The following is a 13,016-nucleotide window of genomic DNA, read 5'->3' as shown; positions in this document are numbered from 1 at the left end:
GAGGAAGTGTGAGTAGTGCATAAAAAGAATATTTTGCTTTAATTTCTCTACTTTTGGATTTTTTTTTTCAATATTTGAAATTACCATTTTTACCAAATTACTCTTCCAAGAGTTCTGGAAAATGAGCATTGACACAGTTGCACCAACATCAGTACTTTTGCACCAACATCAGTACTTTTGCACCAACACCAGTATGAACATGGCCTTGGGGTTAGAGAGTAGAACGTGCAGCTCCCATTGAGGACATTTGTAGCACAAGTCAGAAAGAGCCAATTAAAAATGGGTGACGTTGAGGAAGACATGGTGATTTTTGTTCGGAAATGTTCCCAGTGCCATACTATGGAAAATGGGGGTAAGCATGAGACTGGAACAAACCTCCATGGACAGAAGACAGGTCAGACCCTTGGTTTCTCATCCACAAGTACCAGCAAGAACACAATCCTCACTGAGGAGAGGACACTCTGATGAAGTATTTGGAGAATCCCAAGAAATACACCCCTGGAACCAAAATGATCTTCTCTGGCTTTAAGAATAATCAAAGGGCAGACTTGATAGTTTATCTCAAAAAAAGCTACTAACGAGTAATAGTTGGCAACTGCTTATTTATTGTAACACATTAATTTCTCGTGATTTTTATGAGCACTATAAATTAATTCTCATATACCAGAATGCAGATAATGAAGAGCTGACAGAATGTTTTTCTCCAACAGTCCTGATTTTAGTAAGATTGCCTTGTGTGATTACATAAATATTACTAGTTTTATTGAAATTATGGTAGTAATTCCAAATTAGTCAATTTTCTCACTGTTTTCTTCTTTCAAGGATTTGATTGGACTTAAATAATAGTGTTCAAATTTTTCCAAAAATTGTGAATGCCATCCCAAACCTGTGGAGATACTGAACTTATATTTAAATACAGAGGGGGGCGGAGCCAAGATGGCGGATAGTGAGGACGTGTGCCTTACTTTGGGAAAATAAACTTTCATAAAAGTGGAACTACTGTAGCCTCAGGAAAAGACGCAAGAAAAAAACTGCAGAGGAAACGCTTCCGGATCTTGTGGATGAGACACAGAGGACTTACAGGGAACCCACCGCGTGGAAAACCAACCGAGACAAGCCGAGCGGCAGCTGCGGGAGCGGAGCCAGAGCCACAGAATCTCGCCAGCGCGGGAACCCAGGAGGGTAAGACAAAGACCTGAGAAGTCCGAGACATTGGGGGGAGGGGGAACAGAGGCCTCTCCCTTCACTCACCAAGCAAAACAAAGAGCACCGCGATTTTACATATGTAAAGCTCAGCCAAACTCAGTATCTTTAGCGAAACTGGAGAACACATTGAGGGCTGCATAAACTCTTTGTGTGGTCCCAGGGGTAGATCAAACGAATACTCACAGAGGCTAGATTTCAACTACCCTCAACTCCACTCCCAACTGAGTCAAAAGAAAAAAAAAAAAAAGAGAGAGAGAGAGAGAGAGAGTATCCCAACAAGGAGCAAGTATTCTGGGAGAGTCGCTCTTTACACAGCCTTAAACCTCAAGAAACAAGCATAGCTCTCTGGCCACACCCATCACAGCCCCTAAGGCTCCAACTAAACAGACAGCTCACTTAGAGGCATAGTATAACGAGAGAAAAAAAAAACAAAAACAAAAACAAAAACACCACAAATTATCTCCAACATGCCAAGCAAGAAACATAGAAGCGGAGGTACCAAGAACAACGAAAGCACTATGACGCCCCCAGGTGATCAAGACACGCCAATGCAAGATTATGAAGATGAAGAGATAGAGCAAATGCAAGAAGCAGATTTTAAAAAATTCATAAGAACATTAAGAAGTTCTCAAAAACAAATTCTTGAACTACAGAAATCCTTAATGGACAAGATAGAAAATCTCTCCCATGAAAATGAAATATTAAGGAGGAATCAAAATGAAATGAAAAAATTAGTGGAACAGGAAACTGCGATACTGGCAAAAAACATCAATGAAATGAAGAACTCAATAGATCAAATGGCAAACACATTAGAGAGCCTTAAAAACAGAATGGATGAAGCAGAAGAGAGAATATCGGAATTAGAAGACAGAGAACAGGAAAGGAAACAGTCAAATCAAAGAAAAGAAGAAGAAATCAGAAATCTAAAAAATACTGTCAGGAATCTACAGGATACTATTAAAAAACCCAACATTCGGGTTCTAGGTGTTCCTGAAGGCATGGAAAGGGAGAAAGGATTAGAAGGCCTTTTTAGTGAGATACTAGCAGAAAATTTCCCAGGTTTGGAGAAGGACAGAGACATCCTAGTACAGGAAGCTCAGAGAACCCCTAATAAACATGACCAAAAGAGATCCTCACCACGACACGTCGTAATCAAACTCACCACAGTGAAACACAAAGAAAAGATCCTAAAATGTGCAAGAGAGAAACGCCAGATTACTCTCAGAGGATCTCCAATTAGACTTACAGCTGATTTCTCATCAGAAACCCTACAAGCCAGGAGAGAATGGCGAGATATAGCCCAGGTACTAAGAGAGAAAAACTGCCAGCCCAGAATATTATATCCTGCAAAGCTCTCATTTGTGAATGAAGGTGAAATTAAGACCTTTCACAGCAAACAGAAATTGAAAGAATTTGTCGCCACTCGTCCAGCCCTGCAAACGATGCTTAAAGATGTGTTACATACAGAAACACAGAAACACGGTCACCAATATGAAAGAAGGTAAAGGAAGGAAACCTCAGAGCAAAAGATCACAGGAATCTCAAACCATATATTAGAAAATATCTTTGGCAAATGGCAGGGCAAAGTTACTCCTTCTCAATAGTCACATTGAATGTTAATGGCTTGAACTGTCCAGTTAAAAGACACCGATTGGCCGATTGGGTTAAGGAACAAAACCCATCCTTTTGCTGCTTACAAGAAACCCATCTATCCAACAATGATCCATACAAGCTGAGAGTGAAAGGCTGGAAAAAGATATACCACGCCAACAGAAATGAAAAGAGAGCGGGCGTAGCCATCTTAATATCGGACAACATAAACTTTACCACAAAAACTGTTAGGAGAGACAAAGAGGGGCACTATATAATGATTAAGGGATCCATTCAACAGGAAGATATAACGATTCTCAACGTATATGCACCTAATTACAGGGCACCAGCTTATTTAAAAGACTTGTTAAGGGACTTAAAGGGAGACTTAGACCCCAATACAATAGTACTGGGGGACTTCAATACTCCACTCTCAGAGATAGACAGATCAACAGGACAGAAGATCAACAAGGAGACAGTAGATTTAAATGACACTATAGCCCAAATGGATCTAACAGACATCTACAGAACATTTCATCCTACATCTAAGGACTTTACATTCTTCTCAGCAGTACATGGAACCCTCTCTAGGATTGACCACATACTAGGCCATAAAGCAAGTCTCAGCAAATTCAAAAGAATTAGAATCATACCATGCAGCTTCTCAGACCACAAAGGAATGAAATTGGAAATTGGCAACTCAGGAATCCCTAGAGCACATGCAAACACATGGAGATTGAACAACATGCTCCTGAATGAACAATGGGTCATAGAAGAAATTAAAAGAGAAATCAAAAATTTTCTGGAAGTAAATGAGGATAACAGCACAACATACCAAAACCTATGGGATACAACAAAAGCAGTGTTAAGAGGAAAGTTTATATCAATAGGTGCCTACATCAAGAAATTGGAAAGGCACCAAATAGATGAGCTTTCAAGCCATCTCAAGGATCTAGAAAATCTGCAGCAAACCAAACCCAAACCCAGTAGGAGAAGAGAAATAATTAAAATCAGAGAAGAAATCAACAGGATTGAATCCAAAAAAACATTACAAAAAATCAGCCAAACGAGGAGCTGGTTTTTTGAAAAAATAAACAAAATTGACACCCCATTGGCCCAACTAACTAAAAAAAGAAGAGAAAAGACCCAAATCAATAGGATCAGAGATGAAATGGGAAACGTAACAACAGACGCCACAGAAATAAAAAGAATCATCAGAAATTACTACAAGGACTTGTATGCCAGCAAACAGGGAAATCTATCAGAAATGGACAGATTCCTGGACACATACAACCTCCCTAAATTGAGCCAGGAAGACATAGAAAACCTAAACAGACCAATAACTGACACAGAAATTGAAACAGTAATAAAGGCCCTCCCAACAAAGAAAAGCCCAGGGCCAGACGGATTCACTGCTGAGTTCTACCAGACATTTAGAGAAGAACTAACTCCAATTCTTCTCAAACTATTCAGAGCAATCGAAAAAGAGGGAATCCTCCCAAATTCTTTCTATGAAGCCACCATCACCTTAATTCCTAAGCCAGAAAGAGACGCAACATTGAAAGAGAATTACAGACCAATATCCCTGATGAACATAGATGCAAAAATTCTCAATAAAATTCTGGCCAATAGAATGCAACAACACATCAGAAAGATCATCCACCCAGACCAAGTGGGATTCATCCCCGGTATGCAGGGATGGTTCAACATTCGCAAAACAATCAACGTAATACACTACATTAACAGACTGCAGAAGAAAAACCATATGATTCTCTCAATAGACGCAGAGAAAGCATTTGATAAAATACAACACCCTTTCATGATGAAAACTCTAAGCAAACTGGGTATGGAAGGAACATTCCTTAATACAATCAAAGCAATATATGAAAAACCCACGGCCAACATCCTATTGAATGGGGAAAAGTTGGAAGCATTTCCACTGAAATCTGGTACCAGACAGGGATGCCCTCTCTCACCACTGCTATTCAATATAGTTCTGGAAGTTTTGGCCAGAGCTATTAGGCAAGAAAAAGAAATTAAAGGGATACAAATCGGGAAGGACGAACTCAAACTATCCCTCTTTGCAGATGATATGATTCTTTATTTAGGGGACCCAAAGAACTCTACTAAGAGACTGCTGGAACTCATCGAAGAGTTTGGCAAAGTAGCAGGATATAAAATCAATGCACAAAAATCAACAGCCTTTGTATACACAGGCAATGCCACGGCTGAGGAAGAACTTCTAAAATCAATCCCATTCACAATAGCTACAAAAACAATCAAATACCTTGGAATAAACTTAACCAAGGACGTTAAAGATCTCTATGATGAAAACTACAAAACCTTACAGAAAGAAATAGAAGAGGATACCAAAAAATGGAGAAATCTTCCATGCTCATGGATTGGAAGAATCAATATCATCAAAATGTCTATCCTCCCAAAAGCAATTTATACATTCAATGCAATACCCATCAAGATCCCGAAGACCTTCTTCTCAGATCTAGAAAAAATGATGCTGAAATTCATATGGAGACACAGAAGACCTCGAATAGCCAAAGCAATCCTGTACAACAAAAACAAAGCCGGAGGCATCACAATACCTGATTTCAGGACATACTACAGGGCAGTTGTTATCAAAACAGCATGGTACTGGTACAGAAACAGATGGATAGACCAATGGAACAGAATAGAAACACCAGAAATCAATCCAAACATCTACAGCCAACTTATATTTGACCAAAGATCCAAATCTAATCCCTGGAATAAGGACAGTCTATTCAATAAATGGTGCTGGGAAAATTGGATTTCCATGTGCAGAAGCTTGAAGCAAGACCCATACCTATCACCTTACACAAAAATTCACTCAAAATGGATTAAAGACTTAAATCTACGACCCGAAACCATCAAATTATTAGAGAGCATTGGAGAAACCCTGCAAGATATAGGCACAGGCAAAGACTTCCTGGAAAATACTCCAACAGCACAGGCAGTCAAAACCAAAATTAACATTTGGGATTGCATCAAATTGAGAAGTTTCTGTACTTCAAAAGAAACAGTCAGGAAAGTGAAGAGGCAACCAACAGAATGGGAAAAAATATTCGCAAACTATACTACAGATAAAGGATTGATAACCAGAATCTACAAAGAAATCAAGAAAACCCACAACAACAAAACAAACAACCCACTTAAGAGATGGGCCAAGGACCTCAATAGACATTTTTCGAAAGAGGAAATCCAAATGGCCAACAGACACATGAAAAAATGTTCAAGATCACTAGCAATCAGAGAAATGCAAATCAAAACCACAATGAGGTTCCATCTCACCCCGGTGAGAATGGCTCACATTCAGAAATCTACCAACAACAGATGCTGGAGAGGATGTGGGGAAAAAGGGACACTAACCCACTGTTGGTGGGAATGCAAACTGGTTAAGCCACTATGGAAGTCTGTCTGGAGATTCCTCAGAAACCTGAACATAACCCTACCATACAACCCAGCCATCCCACTCCTTGGAATTTACCCAAAGGAATTTAATTTGGCAAACAAAAAAGGCATCTGCACATTAATGTTTATTGCAGTTCAATTCACAATAGCTAAGACCTGGAACCAACCCAAATGCCCATCAACAGTAGACTGGATAAAGAAATTGTGGGACATGTACTCCATAGAATACTATACAGCAGTAAGAAACAATGAAACCCAGTCATTTGCAACAAGATGGAGCAATCTGGAAAACATCATGCTGAGTGAATTGAGCCAGTCCCAAAGAGAGAAATATCATTTGTTTTCCCTGATCGGTGACAACTGAGCGCCAAAGAGAAAACCTGTTAAGTGAAATGGACACTATAAGCAACAATGAACTGATCAGCTCCTGTCCTGACTTTAGATGTACAATGTAATACTCTATCCTTTTTAGTATTTGTTGTTGTTGTTGTTGTTCTAGTACTATTGGTTGAACTCAGTAATTAACACACAATTATTCTCAGGTGTTTAAATTTTAACTGAAAAGTGATCCCTGTTAAATCTAAGAGTGGAAAAAGAGAGGGAGGAAATGTACAATTAGGAACATGCTCAATCGGACTGGCCGCAAATGGTGGAGTCAGAAATGTGCAGGGGATTCCAACACAATTCCATCAAGATGGCATGTACCAATGCCATCGCACTAGTCCAAGTAATCAATTTCAGCTCACAATTGATAGCTCCGATAGGTCTAAGAGTCAAAGAGATCACACAAACAAGACAAGTATCTGCTAATACTAACTGATAGAATCAAAAAGGGAGAGAAAGATCCAACATGGGAAGTGGGATACACAGCAGACTCATAGGATGGCAGATGTCCTAGACAGCACTCCGGCCTCAGAATCAGCCCTCAAGGCATTCAGATCTGGCTGAAGAGCCCATGAGAGTATAGCAGGCATGGAAAGCCAAGATATCATGGAAAAAAAAAAAAAGACCTAAATGAATGATCTCTGTGAGTGAGATCCCAGTGGAAAGAATGGGGCCTTCAGAGAAGGAGGTACCCTTCTCCGAAGGGAGGAGAGAACCTCCACTTTGACTATGACCCTATCGGAACAATATCAAAGTCAGCGAACTCTAAAGGCTTCCATAGCCCTGGCAACTCATGACTAGAGCCCAGGGAGATTACTGACGCCATGAACAGGAGTGTCAAATTGTTAAGTCAGCAACAGGAGTCACTGTGTACTTACACCCCATGCGGGATCTGTCCCTAATGTGTCGTCTAAAGCCAAGTGATGCTAGGACTGGTACTGAAACAGTATTTTTATCTTTGCGTTTCTGTGTGGGCGCAGACTGATGAGGTCTTTGCTAATTATATACTGAAGTGATCTTCTGTATATAAAGAGAATTGGAAATGAAAAAAAAAAAAAACAAATCAACCTGGTGTTAAAATGGAAATGGCATAGAAAATTAATTATTTTGAAAAAAAAAATTATGTAGGATCTCTGTCTTTAATGTGCTGTACATTGCTATTTAATGCTATAATTAGTAATCCAATGGTAGTTTTTTCACTTGATGTTGCTATATGGGCAAAATGTTGAAATCTTTACCTAGTATATACTAAACTGATCTTCTGTATACAAAGAGAATTGAAAATGAATCTTTACATGAATGGAAGGGGAGAGGGAGCGGGAGGGGGGAGGGTTGCGGGCGGGAGGGAAGTTATGGGAGGGGGGAAGCCATTGTAACCCATAAGCTATACTTTGGAAATTTATATTCATTAAATAAAAGTTTAATAAAAAAAAAATAAATAAATAAATAAATACAGAGGAAGTCTCTTCACTGTCTCCAAACTGAGCAATATCCACTTGAGTACTTTACCTGTTAAAGGCAAGAGCTGAAGATAGGTAGAAATGTCTGCTTCATATTTCTGTTCTTAACTATATCACTCTAATGAGAATTTCCTGTATCTAAACTGTTACCTTTTACTTTTTGAAAGATATTTTAGTGTGGTTTATGTATATCAAATAAAGAATATTTACATACTTAACTATTATCATATTTTATGGATAATATTTAAGATCAGGTGTTTTGAAAGTCAGCATGACTAGATAGAATAACAAGTCAAACCTAACTTTTGAATTCTTTATTACCTCAGACTGTTACAATTCAGTATTGTCTTTAAATGGTTATTTGGAAAGAAAAGCATAAAATTGAAGAACTACTGTATATTTGTGTATATACTGTATATTTTGCTAGCTCATTAGAAAGACTAAGGTAGAGGAGATACACCATCAGCACAAAATCACTGAAGTATGTGATCCCAAGACAAGATGATTAAAAACAAAATTACAGATCATGATAATAAAGGGAAAAAAAGGAAATGTACACTATCTTTTAATTCCTTTTTCCACACATTTTAAAGTAACATTATATGGTGTGATTCAGTTTTTATAAAGTGAAGTAGCAAACAAAATAATACTACACTATTTAAGGATGCTTATATAGTTGGTAAAACTATAAATAGACCAAAAACATAATTACTACAAAATCCAGCATAGTAGCTTGTTCCTAGATGGAAGGAGGAGATTGTTACTTATATTTATCTAGACATTTGATGTACTTGTATGTGCACATGATACATCTCACGGTGACAAGTACATACTTAAAAGTTTTAATACAAATAAGATAACCAAGTAAAAGTGAGTGACCATTTTAGAACTGATATAAAAGTTGGAAAGTTAGAGACTTATCTGTAATATACTATAAAAGAAATTAATATCTATGCAATAACATCAATAGTAAAGGGATTCATTTAGACAAAAAAAGAAGCTAAAGATAATAATAACCATTCCTTTGGCAGTGGGTGTTTAGTTTGGCAGTTGTCTACGTCACACATTGGAATGCCTGGGTATGATTCCTGGCTCCAGCTCCTTACTCTAGCTTCTTGCTAATGCAGACCTTAGGAAGCAAACGTGAGAGACAAACAAAAAAGTGATTTAGGTACCTGTCCCCAACATGGCAGACCTGGACTGAATTTCTGGATCCTGGCTCTGGCCCTGGCTCACTCCCAGCCATTGTGCTATCTGGGGAGTGAATCAGTAGAGTGAATGGGAGTTCTCATGCTCCCCAACCCCCCACCATTTCTCTCCTTCTGCTTCTCAAATAAAGAAAAAGAATTGTGTCTTTAATGTTTTTCATTGTATAGTATATAAAGCGTTTTCCTATATGGGCATGGTTTGGTTATCAAAGCAGCCTGACAAAATATTTACATGAGATCCAGAAACTCAAAGAATCAGAGACGTTGAGTGAATACTTAGCCACTCATTTAGGATGACGCTATTATCAGTAGATGTTGCCTTTAAATACCACTGTCCGCTATGCCCACCAGTATGCTTCTTTTTCTTTATGCCTAGAAGTGACCCCTGGGATGCAAGTAGGTTGTGCTAGTGTCCCTTAACAGCTGACTATATTCTTGAAGGTGTCAGACATTGGTTAATGGTACAAGGGGCCCAACAATCACCAATTACATTTTTCTGCAAACACTAAATATTTTTAAAGCCATTTTTACTATATGGCACAAATTACAAAATATGCTCAGCAATTAATTATATGCCACAGTTGAAGCTCCAACCATTTACAGTAAGAATCTTCAACTATTTGGAATATAACCTGCATTATTCATAAAACAATACAGTATTATAGACTGAATTATGAACTACCCCGAACCTACGCCCTGAAAAAAAAAATCTGTACTGAAACCTTAGTCACTAGTGTGATTGTATTTGGAGATAGGACCTTAACAGAGATAACTGAAGTTAAATTAAGTCATATAGGTGGCCTCTAACTCTATTTCACTAGTGTCCTTATAAGAACAAGAACTCCGGGTCCAACATTGTGGCATAGTAGGTAAAGCCACCACCATATCAGCATCCGATATGGGCACTGGTTTGAGTCCCATCTGCTCCACTTCTGATCCAGAGTCCCATCTGCTCCACTTCTGATCCAGCTCCCTGCTAATGTGCCTGAAGCCCAAGACCTTGGGCGTCTGCACCCATTGGGTTGACCTGAAGGAAGCTCCTGATTTGTGGGCCAGGTCTTTGCTCTTTTCTGGGTAGTGAACCAAAGGATGGAAGATTTCTCTTTCTCTCTCTTTGTATAACTCTGGCTTTCAGATATTAAATAAATAAATCTTTTTTTTAAAGATCTGAAACCAGGAGCCAAGAGCTTCCTCTGGGTCTCTCACATGGGTTCAGGGACCCAAGGACTTGGGCCATCTTCTACTGCTTTCCCAGGCCATAGCAGAGAGCTGGATCGGAAGCGGAACAACTTCCATATGGAAGCGAACCAGCATCCATATGTGATGCCGGCACTGCAGGCAGCGGCTCTACCTGCTTCGCCACAGCGCTGGCCCCAGTAAATAAATATTTAAAAAAGGAAAGAACAAGAACTCCACATGGGTAGTCATACAACACTGCAGGAGGAATTAAGTATGTGTCTCTCTCTCTCTCTCTGTATAACTCTGACTTTCAGATAAATAAATAAATATATATAAATAAATAAACAAATTTTAAAAAAGGAAAGAATTCCCCTGCAAGAGGAATTAACTATATCTTGTGTGACTTCCCTGGGAGACATCTCTTGTAAGCTTCCTGCTGGTATCCTCTGGACATTTCTTTCTATTTTCCCTTTGATTGTGCTGTGGATCCTTTCACTGTACTAAAACAGATACATGAGTATGAGTATTAAATAAACCATGTCCTACACAGCAGGCAGAGTATGTTGTTCATCTGAGATATCCATGGGTCAGCTGGATTATCATCAGCATAGATAGAATGAAGAAAGTCAAAATGTTAAAACTGACTGGTCAAATAAATTCCAGTGTCCATTTGGATTGTCTCTTGTGTAGCTCGCACTTAGGAATACATTACATGTAGATAATTTTCAGTAAGTTTTTATTGATTACTAATTAATCTGTGTATTTAGTAAGCCTTCACTTCTGTTCTCCAATAAAAATTCCACAAGGCAACAAATTTGGTTGTAACAAACAGAAAAGAGGGCAGGGTGTCATGAGGCTGGTGCTGTGACAATAGTGGATTAAGCCTCTGCCTGCGGTGCTAGCATCCCAAAGGAGCGTCAGTTCATGTCCTGGCTGCTCCTCTTCCAATTTAGCTCTCTGCTATGGCCTGAGAAAGCAGTAGAAGATGGCTCAAGTGCTTGGGCCCCTTCAGCTTCTAGCTCTTAGTTTCCTATCAGCCCAGCTGTGGACTGCGGCCACTGGGGAGTAAACCAGTGGATGGAAGACCTCTTTCTCTTTCTCTCCCTCCCTCTGATTAACTCTACCTCGCAAATACATAAAAAAAAAAATCTTAAAAAAAAAAAGAAACAAAGAGAGGGCATCACATAAGATCTTTGGTACTTTCCTATTTCCTCTCCTCAAATACACTTTTGTCTTCTTTCTGACCCCCTGTCACCTGTGCTGTGCACGCTTCCTAACTTCTGAATGCCCTTAAACTAAGTACACTTACAGTACTGATTCTTCCTGTTATTGCCTTATTCTCTCCAAACTGTATCTTCTTTCTCAGGCTCTATACCAGGCACATAAAAACATTTTCAATAAATATTTTGTTTTCTTGGAAGTTGTATAGGCTATCTATCCCTGTTTAACAAACTATACCAAAATACAATGACTTAAAAAAATAAAAATAAAATTGTTATTATTTCTGTAGCCTCCTGAAATTTGCTATACTTTGTTAATCTGGTGAAGCTTGGCTAATACAAAATAAATTGACTCTTGTGTAGGTGATTAGCTATTGTTTAGGTGGGTCTGCCTGGTCTAAATGTCTGGAAGTTGACTTACTGTCATTTAGAACGATGATGTGGATGGACCCCCTGTCTTTCATCCTCACCAGGCTACCCTGGACTTGCTCACACCAAGGACAGCAAGAGTCTTACAAGGAGAGGTGAGGTGCCCTTCAACTTGAGGTTTCAAATTTTCCCTGCATTTTCTTGGTTAAAACACATCACAAGGTTACACCAGAGTCAACAAATGAGGAAACAGACTCTAAATCTTGATGAGAAAAGCAGCAAAGTTTCATTCCAAGAAGGAGAAAAACAATTACAACTATTTTTCTAATAGACTTACAGCAGAAGTCTCAATTTTTCATTTTGCTCCCACATTGAAAAATACATCTATATTCCACCAAGATGCCCCAAATCTCATCTCATCATGACATCATGCTTTGCATTCAGGATCTCTTGCTATTTATTCAACAGGTCCAGATGCACTGTATTGTTCTAACCCTGTAAAGTGTTTATGTTTGCTCCAACTCCTTCAATCTTTGAAAAACAGCCAATTTTCTTTCTTGCAATACTTTGATAAGGGCCACGATTAGAAGCCAACTCACCATCCTGAGACTTTCCAACCACTTCCCCTAGAGCCACAAGTTCAGAGGGCAGAATCTTCCTTCCAAGTTATTGCATGTGGTGGTTTTACAAAATATTTTGCTGCCTATGCTTTGTTCTTCCTGGCTAGCACCAAACTCAAATTAAAAAAAACACACTAAAAATGTTTTATTATGCACATGTCTAGCTTCAACTATCAATATACTTATTTTCTAATTTAGTAGCACCATTATTTCAAACAAAACTACGTCTCTCGCTTGCTTATCCTAAGAGTTTATTCCTTGCTACGATCAATTGTGATGAGTGTATTTCATTGGGATGAGACAAGGATAATTTTCCCTATCCAGAGTCAAGAAATC

General features: G+C 38.8%; 1 pseudogene; it reads left to right on the top strand.

Moving 5' to 3' along the window:
• Window positions 1–279: 279 nt before the first annotated feature.
• LOC133766354 (cytochrome c-like) lies at window positions 280–578 on the top strand (annotated as a pseudogene).
• Window positions 579–13,016: the final 12,438 nt, after the last annotated feature.

Source organism: Lepus europaeus, chromosome 9, assembly GCF_033115175.1.
Source record: "Lepus europaeus isolate LE1 chromosome 9, mLepTim1.pri, whole genome shotgun sequence".
In the NCBI taxonomy this organism is placed as follows: domain Eukaryota; kingdom Metazoa; phylum Chordata; class Mammalia; order Lagomorpha; family Leporidae; genus Lepus; species Lepus europaeus.
Note: the sequence above shows the minus strand (reverse complement) of the source record. Positions and strands in the feature narration are given on the sequence as shown.